At 35.5% G+C, this 19,610-nt stretch overlaps 1 protein-coding gene across 3 annotated transcripts in view; it reads left to right on the top strand.

The window, feature by feature from the left end:
• EPHA3 (EPH receptor A3) overlaps positions 1 to 19,610 on the top strand; it is a 331,506-nt gene that overhangs the window by 37,363 nt on the left and 274,533 nt on the right. The window lies entirely within an intron of this gene.

The raw sequence follows: 19,610 nt of genomic DNA, 5'->3' as shown, positions 1-19,610 counted from the left end.
AAGTACATACATTCTACATTCTGAATAGAAGCATGATATTATAAGTAATAGAAATTTAAAAAATACAGAAATTAAGTATTAACACATGAAATTTGCCAATACATTTCATAGTCTGGTACATCCTGAAGTTCAAGAAAGAAAACTCTTCTTTAAAATTCTGTTTGCAGTGATCCATTCACCTTTACTCTTAAAAATGAGAGGCATTTACAGGAGGCTGAAAGTGGGATTTTTGATTTTTTAAATCATAGGTGTCCTATGTGGAAAAGGTATTCAAAAATGTTTGAAAGGAGTTTTTCATTTGATAAAGACTTCTATCTCACCTTGAGTTAGTGACATGGATTGTTTACCTTATTTCACATACGTTCCTGGGTATTTTAACTCATTTTTCTCTGGATCACAAAAGTTATCATCATCCATATTAATTTGTATCTCTGTGTTCTCTGCTTTATCTGATTGCAATTACAAATCCCATCCCAAGTTCAAGGAATGAAATGAGACAACACAACATACCTAAGTCACATACATTAGAATTTACAAAATACACTTAGTTGTCTACTTCTGGCCAAGATAAAACAACCTCCTCGTGCTGTTTCTTATTATGATTAAAGGCCCTCCGAAACAACACAGACCCTCTTTCTCCACCGCCAACCTCCTTTCACATATGGAAGTTTTAACTTAGGGTCAGGACCATTCAAGATGTCTAGGTGATTTTACTCATCTGTTTTTATGAATAATTCTCAGGACCCAAAATGTTCACACTGTTAAACATTAGGGAGGACTAATGGAATATAAACTATTACATTTGAAAGAAAAAGCCTGGAATTCAAATCATTGTTCTTTCATTTATCGTTTCAACCTTCAGAAACTTACTTATAATTTTCTAAAAGAACATGGTCATATTTTTGCAGAATCAAGACACAGTGTGGTACAAAGTGAAGATTACTTTTATGATTATGGGAATGCATTTAATACAAAAGTGAATGTGAAAAATCACAAGGAGATTTATAGCTATGATTCTAGATGAAAGGGGGAGTGTGAGTGTATACATGCTGACAGCAATTTGAAAAGATTCCTTGTGAACTAGGGACTAAATTCCAGCATTCTGGACACCAGTTTGCTGGGGTATGCTTAGAAAGTCTCTCAAGTTTCAGTTTTTAGTAAAAATCTGTAAAATTGCTGAATTATTTTGTTTATTTTTTATAAACATTAGGTGCATATTTATGAGCTATAATAGCTGAGTGGAGAAAATAATTTAAATGTAAGTTAGTACAAAAAAGTGTATATAAATAAACACCTCACTCTCTGTTAATTACAACTGGTATGGATACAGTAAAACAGCAGATGTTTAGAAAATGAAGAGACCAACAATGAGCTGGGGTCCTTGGGGAAAGAGACCTTCAAAACCGGAAGTTTAGTTTTGGTTTAGAGGGTGTGTACAAGTCAGAGAGAAGACAGGAATGTTTCCTACCCCCTCCCCGGGGTTCGTAAGATACCTTGCTCTCCTGCTTCTTTGTTTCATGCCAGGGACACCTTCTTCGTGGACTTGGTTGTTGCCTCTTCATTTCCAGACTTCTCCAAAATGCAGATTCGTATATTCAACCTCCTTCTTCACATTTCCATCTGAAATTAAACTTATGAAAAACCGATTTCCTCTTTCTCGCCCTACGCTACCCCACAAATATACTTCTTGGGGATTTCTTTGTCGTCTCAGTTCATGGCCACCTGCTCATTCTAGGTGATCATACCAAAAACTTTGTGGTAACTTTGATTCTTTTCTTTCTCTTATATTTCACTTGCAATGAGAGTGAATCATGTTGACTCTCCTTTCAAAATGTGTTAAGAATTAACTATTTCTTATCATCACCTCTGCTAGCATCCTGGCCAGGACACCACCATCTTTTTGCCTGGATTACTGTAAAACTTGAGCTCCCTGCTTCTGCATTTTTCCCATTGCAGTTACAGTCCATTTTGAAATTAAAATGGTAAGTCAGCTGTGTCACTGTGCTCACCACCCTCCAGTGGTTTCCCGTCTCTCTCTGTAAAAGTCTTCAGCATTGCTTAGAAGACCTGAATGATCTCCCTCCAGTGATACAAGACCTTATCCTGTCCTCTTCCTCATGTGGCTCCATCTTGGCTGGCCTCCATGGTGAGCTTGAACAAGCGAGGTCTGCTTTTATCCCTGATTGTCAGCACTTGCTCCTCCCTCTTTCTGCAAATGTAGCCATCCCTAGGGTCTTCCTTTCTTGTCTTTCATTTCTTTTCCCTTCAAATGCCAACCTCTCAGTAAGGCTTGTCTTGATCACTGTTTTAAATTTCATTCCCTCTCTTCCACGGCAATCCCTGGGGCATGTCTTTCTTTTATTATCTCTGTAACACTTATCTCACCTCTTAACATTCTCTGTAGTGTATTTAATTAAAAAAAAATACATTCCCTTACTTTTAGAACAGGAAGGCAGATATTTTTGACTCCTTTGTTTTCCAAGTTATCCCTGGAGCCCAGGACAAGACTTGACACAGGGAAGCACTCAATAAATATTTGTTGAATGCTTCAATAAGTTAATCAGTTGATAAATGTAGAAAAAGATATCTTCCCCTTATGAATTCTTCAGAAAATGTTATAAGAATCAATGGACTAGATATCCTTATATAAGTGTGAAATGTGTGCATAAGAGTATAGAAGATCATAGTCCTTTATTAATTCTGAGGATACTAGTTTGAAGTCTAGTTTTTGAGATTGCTTTGTTTAATGGATGGCTACAATAAAAAATATTTTAAATGTTTTGATCAAACTGGGGTTAATTTTATAAATCATATAAAATACTTCAATCCTTTGGCAGCTGTTTTGTAAACAACTGTATATAATTGGTAGATTGGTCAAAAGACTGAAAAATGTAATACAAAGCTTTAGGAATCAAAAGAATGATGGTTTAAAAAGAATGGAGCTTTAAAAAATCAATATTTTATTTGAGACATAAGGTAGTTATCCTTATAGTTCATCCAAAGTTAAATGACATACTCAGTAGACCAACTTCCTTAACCACACTGAAGTATCTAAGAGCATATATAAATGATTATAATAGTGGAGCAATGATAATTATAAAGTGTGAAAATTAATTTGTCTACAATCCTTTAACACGTGTTGATATATAAGCTTTAAATCCTATATAAATGTGGAATAAATGACTATATATCCAGCTTTTCTTTATTGAACTAAAAAAGACAACCTTTATCTTAAAGTCCTTCACAAATAACAGTTTTATCTTCTTTTAATCATTCAATTTATGTAGTTTAGAAAAGGAAATTGATCAATAGAAAAATAATTGTGTTAAAAGGTTTGGAAGATTTTTGTTGGTTTTTTTAAAGATAAAATTGTATTAAAGAATTCTTGAAGTCTGTTCAAAGTGACATCTATTAAGCACTTACGGTGCATGTGTCTGATAGTATGTTCATTAAATGGGAAACGATGAATATATGACATTGTTTCCTGGTTGGAGGAGTTTTGGAGCTAGTAGGCAAAGAAATGTATATAAAATTGATAGATAATGAGGAGTATTCTAAAATAGAAATAATGATCTTGTATATTCTTCAATAGATTAGAAACTATTTCTTAAATTGTAACTATGGTTTCACCCAATCTATGCCATTTAAAACAAACTTCTCAAAGTTCTGGAACCATAAAATAGCTTTTTCTAGTTCTATTTTAAGAAGATTATCAAGTTGCATTTAGTGAGTGCTCACCTACCAGGCACTGACAATATATATTATGTATATTATTTCATTTAATTTTTCCAAGAATATATTAATTTCAGGTATGATATTAACTAGAAAGATGCTACTACAGATGAAGGAGTGAACAAAAACTTTAAAAAATATTTCAGATTAAATCACCGATGATAACAATCCGTTTTTATTTTAAAGATGGCTTTTGCATTGTTAATGAAAATCTTGAAAAGGAAAGGGATGAATACTTATGTTTTTTTACAATGCCAGGCTTCATAGGCATCATTTGTAAAAGAAAAAAAGAGCAAAACCAAAGCAAAACACCAAAATAACCACAGTTTGACAATTTTAACGAGCTCAAAAAAAAAAAAATAAAAATCATATACCTGTTGTTGAGGGTTGAGTTTTCTTGATGGTGAAAATAGGGCTTTAGTGACTTCCTTTCTGAGATTACCCTTTCTCATCTTTGAAAACATTGAACAGATTCATGGTTTATACAGTGTGTAGTTGAATGCTGGGAACCACGTCCTGTTGCAGTGGTAGGAGTAATTACAGCTGTCAGTTCTTTCAACAGGAGAAAACAACCTCGTTTCAACTTTACAAGAAACAGATTGTAAGTATCCAAAGGAAAAGAAATAACAATCTTTATATGATGAACAGTGTGGTGATTGTTAAAACTAGTCAACTTGGGCATTTGAAGGGGTAAGTTTACTGGGAGGCTGTTGGGAAGAAGATACCTTTTATATGCAAATTGGAGATTTTATGAATGAAGGAACAGAAGTTGAGTACTAAGTATCCTATGGGGACAAGACTGGTGATTAGACTTTCCAGGATGGAGAAATGGTGTCTAAAGAAACTTGTTTTAACTGCTCTCATGTGAGTTTTGTTGTTTGTGTAAGTGTTTCCTTTGAATCTGGGTGTTCCTCACATCTGCTTTATTTGGATGTTAGAAATCCAGGACTTCCTTAAACATATCAAACAAGAAGAAAGTAGGTAAAACTGGAAAAGGTGAAAATACGTTATAAAATGAAGAGCAAATGTTCTTATTTTTAACTGATCTCCAGTTTTTTAAAAAAAAAGTTTATTTTTTAATTTTTTTTAAGCATATAATGCTTCCTTTTGTTTTTTCTTTGCATATGTGGAAGGGTGATTTGGCGTGCTTTTGGCAAAAATTAGGCCAAAGTGCCAGGTTCAGATGTCTGGGAAATTGACAGAAGAGCTAATGTATTGTTTTTGGTTTTTTATTTCACTGTAAGGTAAGACTTCAAGGTCTGGTTTTCTAGTTTTCGCTCTTCCCTTTCTCCTTTCTCAGTGAAGAAGTTTGCTTCCTATCCTAGGCAAAAATAAGAATGGAATTAGTTGGCAAATTATCAAAACAAGTCAGCATGCAAAAGCTAGAAGAGAATGTTATAATGCTGGACAGACCAGCAACATTTTATTAAAAAAAAAAAGTAGACTATGAAAGTGCTAGATATATTAAGACTTGAGTTTTTCTGACTACTTTTTATAGAATCACTTTCCTTTTTCTCTTTATATTCACTCATGTCCACTACACATTTTTTTTTCCTGAACAAATTATACCTAAGGATAGCCAGATGGCCTGGGACAGAAAACAGGACACCTCTTGTTGCCTGGACAGGTTTCAGAATTGACACAGCATCCATGCACAGACGGATCCAGAGAATGTGGTAGAGGCAAGGTGTCTGCCTCTTAATATATAGAGTGCAAAAGCTAAAGGAACGGAATAAACTTCCATGGACAGTTTGGTTTGCAGATATATAAGGCTGAAATTATGATGAAGGAAAGGTTTCTGCTGGGAGAAAAGCCAGGACACTAAGGTAGTGTGAGGCAGTGTCCTAGCCTTGGCCAACCAAATTCTACCCTTTTCTGACCGAACCACTTATTTGCAAGTTTTACTTCAGAAAAATTATGATTAAAGATACTTTCATTAAAGTAACAATTGCCAGATATTCCTTACTACAGCTTTCAAATAATTTTCTAAGTTTGTCAAATTAAAATTCTGTTTGATCATTATTAACAGACACCTTTTCTCATACTTCAGCTGTTATTCATAACACCTGTAGCAAATACGTATGGTGTTCTTTCACAGAACCAGATCTTCTGCAAAGTTGATGGAAAAGAAAGAGAAGCAAGATGCATAGCATATCACATTTCTTTTAGGTGTTTTTCCTGATTTCCTTTGGGTTCTGGAATATGTGCTTAAGTTCATGGTTATCTCAATAATCACGCTGCTCCCAGCAGATGACTGTTGTAAAGGGTAATGCTGGAAGAATAAAGACAGGGCCAGGGGGACCAAGAAGCAGAGATGAAACTCTCTGGGGGCTGATGATGTACATTTATTGATTTCACAGTTACCCTACAGGTGACTAATTCCAGGAAGTTCTCTCTACATGTCTCTAGAGAGACAATGGTAAGCAGAAAAATTTGTCCTTGGAAGTGGGGGAGGAAGGCAATAAATACCATTAGTAACATATATGCTGTTGATATGGTAACATATGCAATGGAAACACATTTAAAAATAAAATTGAAGCAGGGGAGCGAGATGGGAAGAGTCCATGGGTAGAGATGAAATTTTAAACAGGATTGACAGAAAAAAGCCAGAGATGGTGACAAAAATGTCTAATGGTGGTGAAGCCTTTTTTTAACCTAACCCAGGTAGAAGGCTCGGCATTTACTTATTTATAATAAACTTATGTTGTTTGGTGTACACCAGCGCTTTACGAATATTAACGTTTAATCTACATGGTAAGCCTATGAGACACAGTTTATTATCATTTTATAAATGAGAAAACTAAAGTACAATGGAAGTAACTAAATTGCTGAAGATCGTACAACCAGTACATGGTGGAGACAGGATTTAAACCTAAACATTTCGACTCCAGAGTTCTAAACCATTTTTTAGATGCTTCTCCCTAAAGCAGAAATATTACAACAGAGTCTATGACTCCACTGAGGATTACCCTTAACACTAATGGTAGAAGATACGTAATTTCTCGTTATAAGACCTCCTGTCTCACTTTTCAATTAAAGTATAAGTTGCTGAGGTTTTACTTTTTACTGTTTATCAAAAGAAGCTAAAGAACATACAATTTATTGGTTGACTATTTTATTTGGTCAGGAATTCCCCATCTCTCAGAAGACATTGTATTACTCCAAAAAATGTTAAGATTAAAGTTTTAAATAAGTAAAATAAGTTGATAGGATGCTTCTTACCATGTCTTCTTCCAGATTCATTAAAAAACCCAACACATTAATGTTTTAGAGGTTTTGAGAAATTCTGTTTAAAGACACATGGTTTGCTTTTTTATAAACCAATTGCTTCCCAAACATATTTTACAATGGGCCTTTCTTCTTAGCAGTAACATAATAACTGCTGACAATGTAGAGGACTCCAAGGTCTGAAAGAGACTGTTTAATAAGTAGCATCAAAAGAGGACTAGACCAAGTTGTTTTTCAAATTTGAAATTAGTTCTATCTGAAAGGAATAAAAATTTGGTAAGCCATTGCATAAGTAAAATATAAATGTACTTGCCCTTAATTTCCTTAAACAAAGAAAAAAATCTCTTACACATATATTGTGGAAAAGGAAATATCTTTTTTTGTTACTTACCTGGATAATACATTATTATATATTCAAATATTTATAATATATTGTCAAAGACAATATACTATAAATAACTTTACCATATCTTCAAAGGAGTATATGCATTATTTATTCGATGACTTGTATCAGTTTATTTTATACTAATATGGCTGCCATATTGATCAAATGTTTCTAGTGAGATTTCAGATTCATTAAGCCAATATACATCAAACATCTACTATATGTTTTGATTCACTGAGATTTAATTTTCATGTCGTATCTATAACCCTGATCATTTTATACCAAACTATAATTCTTTTTACCAAATCAGATACTAATGTTATGTATCAGAATTCTTAGTCGTTAGCATCAGAAGCCCACTCAGGCTGATTTAGTCAGAAAAGGAATTTACCTAAAGGAGCATCAGCAAGACCCGACCACCCAGCCTAGGAGGCAGCAGGGTTCAGCTTGGGAGGGTACTGTGAGGACCAGAGCAAACACCACCACACTCTGTTGGTAAAGTCCCTGCAATCACCACTGGGTTCATTCAGTGCTTGACTGTGGCCACTGGCACCACTGACAGGGCTGTCTATGGAATCTGGATGGCATTGCTGAAGCTGATGCCATGAGAAAAAAATCCTGCATTGACTCTCACTCCCATCTCACAGTTCTGGCCAGGAATAGTCAATAGCCAAGCACTCGCTGCTAACTGGAGCCACAGAAAATAAATGGGGAGCATTTAATGGTTGTGTATTCAAATATAGGAAGGTGGCTCATTTCCTGGGAATGCAAGGTGGATAAATATCTCATATTATTACTATTAATGTTTTTATTTTTATCATTTTAATTATTATGTTGGAATATACCCAAGTACTCCATGTAATAAGGCATTAGCCCTACATGGAGAATTGTGAAATTTGGTGTTGGATGCTAAGCATGGTTCATTAAGAAACCAAATACCAACTAGGCTTTATATAGACCTTTCCCCCTCCTCCTCTCCCTCTCCCCATCTTCCGTCTTTCCTTCCTTCTTTTTTCCTTGCTTTCTTTTTCTTTCTCTTTCTTCCTTCCTTCCTTCTTTCCTTTTGTTTTTTCTTTCTTTCTCTCTCTCTTCCTTTCCTTCTTTCTGTTCCTTTTCTTCTTCCTTCTTTCCTTCCTTATCTTTTTCTTTTTTGATTTCTCCAAAACTAAAAAGATTGCACTAGATTTGAATATATACAAATTTATGTTGCAGTTACACCAACACCTTAAAACCTTTATCCTAATACCATTACATTCTAAGAGTTGGAATAAAAAATGTTGGTCATCAGTTTTCTTGCATTCTATCAGAAAAGGCAGTTTACAAATGCAGCAAATGAGTATAATATGAAATCTATTAGAGTTGACAATGTTATAGAGCAATTCAGATGGGTCTTACATTTATCCAGGGGCAGATAGACAACAGATATAATAAATAAGTAAATTGTATGATACATTAGTGTTTGATATTGAAATCTGGAAAAAAGCAATGTAGAGACCTTGTTGGTATCAGTTTCTTACATAAAGTGATGGTGATATTCACGTTGTTTTCCTTTAGATTGTTAGGAGGATAAAATGAGTCTTCATGGGAGGGCCCTATGAAAAGTTTTTAGTATTATGAAATTATCAATATTTAAAAATAAATAATTATAAATAAATGTTCATAAGTAAATATCAGCTTTATATGCCAGCGCTGAGAGAAAATCAACATTGGGATTTGGGTATCTTTATGTACTTTTTTCTATACACTCTTGTAACATAGTCAGAATCGTGTTGTACAAGCAGACTTGCATCCTGTTTATTCCTGTCTCTAATTAATGTTGTAGCATAAACTTTCGTCATTACTGTTGCAAACTTGGTATATCACTTTAGCAAATGTTTTCCAGGCTTTTTATACCAATCCATCAGTGAAAATGTTTTACTTTTTTGGTCTCCTCAGCTCACTGATTGCTTCCATCTCACAACCTCAAACATCTCTATGTTTGAAATTTTTTTTCTTTTTTAATTTCTTGTTTTAGACTGGTTCTACATTTTTGGTCTCAGGACCCCTTTATAAAACCCTTAAAATTATTGCGATTTTGTTTATGTGAGATATGTCCATCAATATTTACTCTAATGGGAATTAAACTGAGAAATTTAAAGAAATTATTAATTAATATACAAAATAACAGTAACTTCACTAGATGCTAACAAGAGAGATATGATGTCGTCACACATTGTAGAGCTTCTGGTAAACTCTATTGAACAACAGTGAGATAATTAAAGTGCAAAGGCAAATGCCGCCTTGTTACTATGAAAATCATTTTGCCCTTCCTGGACCACACTTTGAGAACCATGTTGTGTCAAAAATCTAGAGTAAAAAGGGACGTTTGAACAGGTAATACATTGATATGGTTCACTCAGGTCTGCCAGTAGGTCATCTTTTCTCCTTTCCAGAGGCCATTCCTATTTTTAGTCATGCGTTTATATGTAGATAAGTATTGTGTAATGCTGTATAATGAATGGAAGTTTTCAATCTTGTTTTTCTATAGCCTAGTTTTATTTTTCAAGCCTAACAATATGTTTTGGGGATCTTTCACATAAAGAGCCTCTTTGTAGCTTTAATTTCTATATTTGCGTGGTACTACACGGTCTGGATGCACCATGATTTATTTAAGTAGCTTCTTACTGATGGGCAGTCACTTCTTCCTCTTTCATTTTCTTTTTAATCCCTTAATACAAACATGGCTGTAATGAATAACCTGGTATGAATATCATTTCACAGTTTAGTAGCTATATCTTTGTTTAATGCCTAGAATAGGAACTATTGGGTTCAACTTTGTGTGCATATTAAATTTTTATAAATATTGTCAAACTGCCCTCAGTAGAGATTCCACCAGTTTACTCTCTGCCTAGCAGTCCATGGAGGCATTGGTTTCTCCACCCCTTTGCCAATACAAACTGGTATTAAGTTTACTGATCTTTGGTAAATCCTTAATTTACCATAATTTTTATTATTTTAAACTTGCTGTGCTTAATGACCCTTTTTATCCAAGTGCCACAATTCAGTTAAAATCACAACAAGTGGAAGATATACACAGATTCTGGGAATGAGTTGGATGAACATGTAATTATCATCCCTGTAGGGATGCTTGAGACTTAAAATGAGACAACAGTTACAAAGTGAGACTGTTCTATGCACACTAGCCTGTGTGGTGTCCTAGGAGTCACCTTATGGAAATGGAAAATGCAGAAGTAAATAAATGAACATGCCATATATAGGAGCAGTTAGATCAGAAAGAATAAACCACCAAATTAATAATGTATACATAATATATTTTTAAATACAAGGAATGGCCATGTTAATTTTATACAGAACCAAGCACAGTGAACTGGGAGGCTATTTTTATGATCTGACTCCTGCTCATTGTGTGAAGTGATGTCTTATTTAGTGTCGCCCTCCTTACCCAGAAACCACATGCCCAACCTCTCCCTTTTTCTCCACTATTGTGAGTTGGGTTTCCTTGGAAGCAGACTCTAAGAAGTAGGTCAGTATGCCAAACCTTTATCAAGAAGCACCTTGGGGTCATCCCTGTGGAAGGAAGAAGAGGAATCAGGAGTGGGGCTGGGATACAGACCCACCCCAGAGTGCAGAGCCTGAAACGTCTCTTAAAATGATCTGGAAATGGTCCAAGATAGCCAGGCCTTTTCATTTCTGCATGGTCTGTCTTTGGAGGCTCCACCCAGGAAGGGCATGAGCTCTGGCCTGGCTGCTCTCTACAACAGAGGCCACCTCTGAAGGGGCTGAGAGCTGCCAGCTGCCAGCACTCCCAGCAGCCAGGGCACGGAGTCCTTCAATGAACAGGTGCCCCAATGGCAAGCTACAGTGTCAGCCTATGTATCAACACAGTCGCTCAACAAAGATCATTTACGCTTTTATAACTAATTCGATCTTAGGTTTACCAAGGATATTTAATTTTATCATGAGAACAATAAATGAGCCACATTTGTGTGCTTGTCTCCTTGGAATCAAGCAGACTTCAGCTTGACTCCTGCCAGTTCCTCTTATTCACTGTAAGCTTCATTTTCTTAATCTCTAAGGAGGGAGGTGGAGGGTGACGATGCTTCTTTCATGGGGCTACTGTACAACTTAAATGTTACAGTTTATGTAAAGAGTTTACCTCACTACCTGGTGCATAGTGAGCCTTCAACAATGATGACCCATATTTTTAAAGGATAATAATAAAAAATGATAATAATATATAATTATTAATCAAGTTAATATAATGATTAACTTTTAATTTTAAAAATAATACTTTGATTTTGGGCCAGTTTGGGTCGGGGATGGGGAAGGAATAGGATGGAAAGCCTTCTCAGAAAATCTCATTTATATGGCTGCTGAATCATTAAGCCATCCCAGTTACTGTTATATTGTATTACTGTAATGCCAAAGATGTTACAGTCTTCCGATAGAAGTTCAGTGTAGAAGTTTTGTGAGTTCTTTCACTCTCTAACGTATGCTTCTAGGGAAAGACGGGAATGAAGCACCCTAAATATCATACATGAATACTAATTGTCGGTATCTGAGCTCCACTCCTGAAAGCTGGGAGACCCCCAGGTTGCTTGGTTTCTGACATGGGCTGTGGGTCTCTGCTGTAGCCCATGTTAGAAAAAAGCAACCTTTCTGGACAGATCAGAATCAATTGAGAGGATGCAGCCTACAAAGCTTCGTCCCAAGATTGATGGACTGGGGAAGGGAGAGAAGCAAAACCCTTTCTAAAATGAAGGATCCCTATTTGAGGTCAACACAAAAAGTCTGGTGGGTGTATCCAGGCGAACTAGGGTCAGATTAAAGAATGGGATCTTTTAGCATCTGATTGTGCCTAGTTCGGAGTAGAGAAGTCAGCAGTTAAGAGGACCAAACCAGGATAGAAAATGATATCAAATGGTATTAAGGGAATGGAAAAAATTCAGATTATTCTGCTAATAAAGTTGAGTTTTTCAGACAGAAGTAAAATGTCAGACAGAAAGGAGCCAAGAGAAGGAATTGATCTAGAGATGCACAGACCTGCCAGACAGGCTCAACAAAATCCAGCTGAAAAAAAAAAAAAACAAAAAGCCGAGGAACTTTCTGTAGTGGATGTCATTGCTTGCATCAACTAGGAAATCTTTGCTGGGGGAAGTATTCCAAAAGTCATTCCACACTTGACATGTCCTAATTCTTGCCATTCACAGCTTCTCCTGCCCCTTGGGTCTGCTTCCACCCACACTCTCTTGAGGGTGAAACCTGTTAGTTTTTCCTGGCTTCCTTTAACCTATCAAATTTTTCAACACAAAATTCTAGATACCTTAATAACCCTATGCTCTCATGGAAAAAAAAAAAAGTAGGCAAAGGAAGTGATCTCTAGACTGTTCAATGAAAGCATGTGCTTTTCATCCCATTTACTCTTCTGAGAACATCAACTTAGTGCTGGGAGACTGTGCTGGCAGGCTAATGCCTCAACACCCAGCAGAACAGCCATAAAGTATCTCAGGAACTAGATGAACATACTTAGTAGAAGGAATAAACTTATCGTAATAATTTAAATGAAGTTTTATTTACACGATTGCACAGAGACCATTGGTAGCACTACTCAAATGAAAAGTTTTTGAGCCCAACATTTCTGATTTGGGGTTCTCATATACTTATACTTGAGAAGCTTTTATTTTAGAAACTTGGCTTTTAAAGATTGCAGGCGTTCCTTATAGTCTGTCACTTCCAATCAGTGAGGGATTAGGAGCATAAAGCAGATTAATAAAGGGGACATTCTATAAGTGGTTCTGAGTCAACATTCTAAACAGTCCCACTGGGATCCATGGGAAAGGCCAGGCCAGTGTTCTTTCTAGCTGCAAGAAGAAAGTTGGAGGAGAAAACAAAGAACCTTCATTTAAGAATAAGACAGTTTGCCAATGCCTCAGCTAATCCTCGAAAAACTGATCTTGAAAATTAAAATAAAACATCCTCGCATACAATCCACCCAACATGTATTATCAACATATAAAAACTTCTCCAAGGAAATAGTCCTTTTTATAGGAATGCTTTTTTTTTTTAAATAAATGCAGTATAATGCAAACACATTTAAAATTGTTCAAATTCTTTTCATCCCAAATGCTGCCACCAAGGTGCCGACCACCGTCTCTTAACTGGTCTCGTGCCTGTAATAAAAATGTCACTGCTTTTCCTGCTGCCTTTCCCCTTAAAATCTCCACGTTGCAGTCCAAGTGATCTATTTAAAACACACGTTACTCCTCTGCTTAATTTTTAATATTGTTACTTTCGGAAAAAACAAATCGACTTTTTCCTCATGGTCCCTTTTACCCTTAAATACACATCTTCTGAGGGAAGAGCAAACATCAGCTTTTGTACAACAAACAAAATCTAGACTTCTTTCCAAGGCTGCCTGGGCTTCGGATGGTCTGATTCCCGCTGAACTTCTCACAAACGTCATCCCTGCCAGATTATGCTGCAGTCACACTGGCCAATTTTCAGTTTCTCAGAAGCACTCACTGCTTTCATTAAAGCTCTCTCTCTTGTGTTTTCGCTTTCCCAGCACACATTCCCATCTCCTCAAATGTGGTTCACTCTCTGGTTTTAGATATTATCATCATCTTTGTTTTACAGATGAGAAAACTGAAACCAAAGGGATTAAGTAACTTGCCCAAATGCTAATTAAAGCTAATCAGTGGCAGAATTAAGACCCCAGTGATCTAAACTCCAGATCCTGGGTTCTTCATCACCTTAATGCCTCCGTCTTACCACCTTGCTGCTCTAGTACTTAGCTTAAATGTCAGGCATTGCCCGATCCACTGTCTAAGTAGATCAGATAAGATAATTTATCACAACTTGTAATTATGTATTATAGTAACATGTTCATTTTTAATTGTTCACTATATTGTGAGATTTCTGAGTACAAGAACAAAATATACCCAGTATATGGACTTTCTTTTTTGACATAAGTGCTCATAACATTTTTGCTTGAAGTAGCTGTGGCCCACTGGGGGGCCAGGCAGGTGTGGCTACTTCTTGAAATGACACAAAGTCATATAAAGTATAAAAACTGCTGTTTTCTGGTCTTCATTCTGGTACCATCGTAATGGCCATATTACAAGATTGTGAAAAGGACTGAAAACATCAAACAAAAACAATGAAAACAATGGAATTCTTTGAAATATTGAAGACCAATCAGTTCTCTTCTATCTTTCGCTTTTTTCCTTTTCTTCCCTAAATTCATCTGCTCCCTCCAGTTGGCTCTCTTTTTTGCTTCTGCTTCTTGGCGCCATCCAGCTGTAATCAGTTTCCAAAGCAGTGTTTGAGCAGAATCTTCAGACTCAAAGTATTTTGGAATGAGATGGAGGGAGGACCAGATAGAACTCATACTCTGAGTGCATTGACCTGGTGGTACTGAAAGTGTTCCTTGAGCAGATGATTCTCTGAGAGCATTAGTTAACAAAAAGCACAAAAACACATGCCCAGACACCCAGCAAGTATGATGTGTTATTAGAAAGGGGTGGAGTGGAGGCATTTATATGACAGGTGAGAGCCAGGAAAAACATTTCTGTAAATTGGTCCGTTTCTCCTCAAAATGTGTCTGAGATGAAATGGAGCATCCTTTGTTTTATGCAAAGAAAATAATTCAGGAGACTGACAGTTTAGTGATGTATGTCTTTGTGGCTAAGACTTAAAGGCCTGAAAAAAGAAGGTTAAAATTTAAGTAAATTGAAGGACAGATAATTTAAAATACTGCATTTATTTTCTCTTTTGTTAATATTTCCTCTTCTTCAACGAAAAGAAAAAAATATAACTATAAGATAGAGCATGGGTAGGGCAAAGGAGAGAAATGAAGGGAGATAATAAAAGAAGTTTGTCTATAACATCCCTAAAGGGGAGAAATAACATTATAGGGAATAAATAGAAATTAAAATGCACTGCCTTCAGTTGAGTGTTATACTTTACTGCATATCTGGAAATATTTGTAGTTATCGGAAATCTTGACATCAATGAGAAAAGACACAGTATCTCAGTTTTTGTTCTGAATGAAGGTCAAAGTCAGAGTGTACTGTGGACATTCTAATGAGCAGCAGAATGTCAAATGTTTCCTCTTCCTTAAGAAAGTATAGTGATTGTCTGAGGACTAACTTGACACAAGAGAAATATTTGCATGTTGCTAAAGCTCTTCTTTTGCAACAGGATAGAATTCCCATAGCTAGGTCATTACCATATTTTGATTTCTAAGCCCTCATCTTTATACCATTGGTGAACAGAGTTGAGCAGTGCAAAAGCTGGGAGCAATATTTTCTCCACTAATTTCCGTCTTCTGTTTAACATATATATTCTTTACAGAATTCTGATGACATTTTATTTGAAGTGTTCAAAGTACCAGAAAGTCACTAGGAAGAAGGTTTGAGGTTGGCACTGGATAAAAAGACAACCTTGAACTAATTTTAAAGTTTGCAATTAGTAGAGATCACAGTGTGGCAAGTAAAAGTTTTAATGATAGACTGGCCCAGGCCTTGAGGTAAATTATGCATAATTATTCATAACTGCTATTTTTGGCTTGCCTGATTTGTCCTAGACCTCTGGCTGAGGAAACAATTTGAAATAATTAGAGTGCTGGTGCATTGACAATGATGAATGGATTGAATACTGCTTGTGCCAAACATGGGTCTTGATAGGAAGCAGATAACTTTGGCAACTGTGGCATTTTGTTATTGGATCTCTGAGAGTAGGAAGCTTGTGTTGTTTTTTTTGGTGTGATTTTCATAGGTTGTTTTTAAGTCATTCTCTAAAGACTTTGGTCAGTAAGGAGACTACAATTAAAAACAAACCAAAAACAACATTTTAAAAAATTGTTGCTATAAACCTTCCACATTTTTTATTTATTTATAACTAAGTTTGGCATGCTTATTGTTGAGAGTTGGAACTATGGTAAATAAAAACTAAATATAATTTCACATTAAGAAACTTTCCTTAAATTTTAATTTCATGGAAAGATTTTGTAATGTTTAGTATATTATATCGTAGCTGTAATTAATACTGTAGTTTAAAAAAACTGTACTGATAGTGAATTAAATGCAATGCTCTTTAAAATAGAGAAATTTTAAATAATTAATACATAAGAATACTATGTATGTTTCTAGAACTTTATTTTAGAAAGTAAGAAAAAATAGATATTTGCTACATGCTAAATTCCTATTGCTAGATAAAGCTCCTTTCTTAATTAAGCAAATAGTCAGAAACACAATATATTCACATTTTTCAGTAGAATAAACACCAACAATTGTCTCTGTCTGGAGACAACAATTGCCTCTTGGCTGGAGATTTGGACAAACAGCCAGACAATCTTTGTTTTAATGAAAAAGCTTCAGCCTATTTAGGTCACCTGAATGCAAAATTAGATTTCTTTTTTCTAAAACCATAAAGTAATTTAAAAGTATAAAAAGACTGAATTTCCAGACAACCTTTGAAATCTACGCTAGTTGAATTTTATCACTCTGCTAATTGTGTATGTTATTTTCTCTATTTTAAAATAGTTTCTTAAGATACTCAAACTTGGAGTGAAAATAGCATAACTTTTTTCTTAAGGATACCATATATACATTTTCAGGTAGCAAATATGTATCTTTATTTTATACACATTACTTGCATCTTTGCTATGCTTCTGAAATGCTAATACAATTGTATTATTCTTTATCACTTTAACCATGATGAAATTATTTAAATGATCTTGCCTTTTATATACAGGATAAACTACAATCTTAAATAATCTCCACATAAAATAATCTACTTATTGGCTAATTATTACATATAATAAAACACTTCTTTTATGTAACTCTTAACCCCAAGTGAAGAGGGAAAATGCCCTATGTGACCATACAGCTTTTTTCCTGTGTGTTATCAGGTATTATGTATTTCAGAATGCTGTGTCCCTGAACTTGAAAATGCTGTTTTTGCAGGGTCACTCTGCCATAAAAAAGGAGGTTCTTCTTCTCAAGTTCGTTCTTTTGTCATTTTATTCTTTGGTTTACAATCCAAATGTAACACAGCTTCAGTTTTACTGAGATGTAAATGCCACTTCATAATTTTATCTTTGGTATCTGATTCACATTTTCTGATAGAAATTGTATTTCTGAGTCTGCTTTTCCTAAAGAACTTTATTAGTTAGGGTATACCATAAAGTTACTGGTAGTGATAGAATAAGAGTCAAATGAGTGTTTTTGGCTATCAGTAAACTTTAATATTGAGATTGGCCTCATAAATGGAAGATTTAATTACAGAAGTAGAAATACTAAAGTTTAAACATGGGGATACTTGACTTGGTCTATTTTCCTCATAAGTAGATTACCACATTGGATTACCAGCCTTCAAGGACACCTTCCTGCAGCCTGATAAAATGGAGCAGCAGTGCTCTGGCGGTGGAGGTATCCCCTGGTCCTTTGAATACACACACTTTGGGGGTGAAATGTGGCCAAGGAGCCAAGGGCATAAGAACTGCCGTCTTTTAGAGTTTTCTTCTGTGTTCCCCGTGACATCTCTCTCTACTAAAGGTAGAGCAACAGTGATAGACCATGTGATCTTGAGCCCAAATAGAAATATTGAATCTTTAATCTGAATTACAATAAAAGACATCTTGCAAAATAATGTGTGAATGCTCATTGCTGTTGTTATTTTTGTTAATGTTACCTGGAACGAAGTTCAGCAGTTCACTTGCCTCCTAGGTCATTAAAAATAAAAGATGTTTACAGCGTGAAAAGCAAATGTTTACTTTTTATAACCATGTTTTAAGAATTACATTCTGATACTTTTGCTCAGCTGCATAGGGAAGCAAAACCTTTAACAGATTTGACCCTACAAAAAGGGGTTCTGCTTAACATCACCACATGGACATGCATTTGCAGACTGGTACAAATTAGCTTCTGCATTACATGTAGATTTTGATGCTTCAAATTTATGAGTTGTTTGAAAAACTATATAAAGAAGGAAGCATTTTACCCCCTAAACTAAAGTGAAGTGACAGGATTTTAAAAAGCACATCATATTTACCAAATGGCTTTTCCCATTGGAAGCCTGGCAGATTCAATTTCATGGCAACAGCCCAATATTGAAATCTATGAGAACAGTAATTTTTCAAATTGATTGACTATCACTAATCAGCACTCAAGAAAGTGTTGCTGTGTTTTTTTAAGGCAGAAGCAATGAATTCTGACACACAGTGTAGCAGGTGGTGTATATAAGAGGTTCTTTTCTTATGATAACATAATTTGATATTTAATTTTGAGGCTCAGGTTGAATGAATATGGTGGGGCGTAATAGTACAGATTCCATCTCACATTTGTTTTCTTCTAAGAAAATGGCAAATGATCAAATAATGGGCAAGAAAATGTCTTTTTAAATTTATTTCATTCACTAATTACTTCATTGCTTTAAGCTACAACCTCAGGCAGGGCCTGTTTCCACAGTGCCATTTTTTCCTTTGATAAGATTTTTCATAGTCCCCGCACCCTCCTACCCCTCCCTGCCCGGCAGATGTCTGTTATTTGGTTAGATGTTCGAGGCTCTACCTGGAGGACTATGGAAATCCTCCTGAAGGAGGGAGTTGAAGGAAGGGTAACACAACCTCAAAACCAAAAGTTCATGGCTGCATTTAAAAATAATTTGAATCAAAAAGAAATAAAATAATAATAATAATAATAATAATAATAATAATAATAATAATAATAATAATAATAATAATTTGAAGCAAGAACCACCTTCTGATCACAGTAGTCATGGTTAAATGCAAGGGTCTTAGCGATGTGCATATCACTGATAAGATTTCCCTCGGGGCCCTGTGTGATCATGACTATAGTCTTTGCATAGACAAGAAGCCCTCTGTTTGGGTGGAAGGCATTTTGAAGTAGTTCTCTGTGAGATAGATTGTAATTCCTCCCATTCTTTTTTTTGTTTCTTCCTCCTCCCAAACCAACTGCCCCTTCATTTCTCCTCCCCCACCATCCCCTTTAAGTTTGAAGCCATCAATTCATGTATTTAAATGTCCTTGGAAACTGAAAGTAATCTAGAAGGTTATTAGCATATTGTTATACATGTTAATGGCCTGACACCGAGGATGGGCTTTTTCTTTTATGGGTGTTGTCGTGAACATTACCAGTTTAAATGGGGAAAATCTTCCCCATTCAGAGTGTCACCCCGGCCCTTCATTCACTTGTCAGGAGCCCATTGTGTGCCCCAAACCTTGTCGGAGGCTTGTAGATGT

The sequence above is a fragment of the Vicugna pacos genome, chromosome 1 (genome assembly GCF_048564905.1).
Source record: "Vicugna pacos chromosome 1, VicPac4, whole genome shotgun sequence".
Classification (NCBI taxonomy): Eukaryota; Metazoa; Chordata; class Mammalia; order Artiodactyla; family Camelidae; genus Vicugna; species Vicugna pacos.
This window is presented reverse-complemented; position numbering and strand designations above follow the sequence as displayed.